The following is a 2,151-nucleotide window of genomic DNA, read 5'->3' on the forward strand; positions in this document are numbered from 1 at the left end:
CATCTGAGTTTGTGTTTTTCTTTGGTTTTATAGAGTAACAGTTCACATAACACTAATTTGAGAATTAAATAGAACATACTCTTATTTACCATTTGTATTGTGATGGAATATTTTTGGCTCTCCTGATTTATTTTTATTGAAGATGTACAAGTGTTTAAAATACAGGACTGCCTGTGTGGATGAGGAATTGGAGCCAGTTTAAATTGCAGCATAGGAGGGGTTTAGTTACCAGGAACCAGCAGTAATGAAACATCTACAAAATAGGAGGGTTACAGGGAAGAACATGATTTTAAATGTTGATGCACAAAGCTTGTAATGGAGAAGAGCCTCGGAAGTGCCACTTCTTGAAAGCAACTCTGTCCACGCACATGTCTGTAGCGGCTGGTTCCAGGGTGGAATAAAGGAATTGGACACTTGGGATCACCAGACACTGGCCGACCACCCAAACGGTTTACATTTTTATTTTTAGTGTGATAGAGACAACAGTGTGAAATTGGGCATGATTAAAGATGAATATTTATATTGGGAGGGTCAAACAGTATAAAAACGCGGGTGGTAAATAGCATGGGGAAAACCTATGCTTATTTTCAAGATCTATACTCTGCTGTGAAGGGTACGGCATCTACAAAGAATGGGTTGAAATGAAATGGCAATCCTCACCAGTTCTGATTAAAGAAAACACCCTGTTTAGGAAGAAAACCATTTAAGTACAGTACTTTAAACTGCTAAAGTTTGTATCTTAATAGTCCACACTGGGTAATATTTTTTATGTTGATACCTTTTCACATGCAAATAGTGAACTATGCTAATAATGAGGGATGGCTATATTTAAGCACCCCTGTGAGCTATTTCACCTGCTAGCATCTCAACCAATGTTATAACATGTTTAGTGTTATGGGAACTTGAAAAGCACCCCTCACTGAGACCCAAGGGCTGCCATACTGTGGTCATGAGTTGTTTTTTGTTAGTTTTTTTTTTTTTTTTCCCCCCCAAATTAATTCCTGGTACACAACTTTAATTAATGTGGCAGTGCCCTTTCAAACCATAATATAGCTGGTATCATTAAGGCAGTAACTTCATATTTGCAGGGTTATAGGTTTTAAGTTTCTGGGGTATAGAAAACAACTGTTTCTTGAGATTCTGTTTTGGTGCACTGCTGTATTCCATGGCTTTCTCAATTTGGGTGCTGGTGTGCCAGCAAAAACTCTTTCATTTCCACATTGATTTAACCACGGACTTATATCCATGGTACTCCATACTTACAAGCTGTTCCATTTATATTAATTTTATATCTACATCTAAATGAGTTAGCATGATCTATCATGTTGTAGTTTACACTTTTCAAGAAAACCAAATTGTCTGTTTCCCCTCTTGTGCTTACTGTATTCTACCAGTAGATGGCACACTACATTGGTTTTCTGTATAGCACTGGTGCATTACTACTGATGAGTAGTGGATCCTAGTCTTCCGCAATAAACAAAAAAACATACAAATCTGCATTATTGCGCAATTAAAATAAAAGGTTTTAGCCCCCCCTTCCACAAACGGAACTAATGAATAGCATTTAACACAGAGTATTTACTGGTACACTCTTAAATTCGGAGGAAGTTGTACTTCACTGGCTAGAGAAGCAAACCGCAGCTCCATTTCAACATGAATGTGGCAGTGCGACTCGTTCAACCTTGACCTCTGTACACCAGAAGCAGTTTTATTGAAGTATGTTTACGTAAAATTAAAGCAAAATGTCCTGTGTTGATGATTATATTTGATAAGTGTATTGATTTAGTTATCAAACATATTTTTTTTGCCACGCCCCAATTATAAAACTAAACTATCCGAGAGCATTGAAAATCCCTGTTTTTCCGCAGCAATCGAATTCCTAGCAATTGAATACCGTACCATGACTATTATACCATACGAGTATGGTGTTTTATAATAGAAGTTTGCAATTATTTATATATTTTATTTAGGGGGGAGAAACCCACCAACCTTTCATTAATTTTAATACATTTGTTCATCAAAAGAAGTAACTGCACTCTGCAAGGCTCATTGAGTAGCTGCTGAGAGATATCCAGGCACCATCCTGGAAAACTCTTGAACTATTAACCACCTTGAGCTGGGTCCTGACACTTACTTTATGACCCATTTCAA

Source organism: Acipenser ruthenus, chromosome 21 (genome assembly GCF_902713425.1).
Source record: "Acipenser ruthenus chromosome 21, fAciRut3.2 maternal haplotype, whole genome shotgun sequence".
Taxonomy (NCBI): Eukaryota; Metazoa; Chordata; class Actinopteri; order Acipenseriformes; family Acipenseridae; genus Acipenser; species Acipenser ruthenus.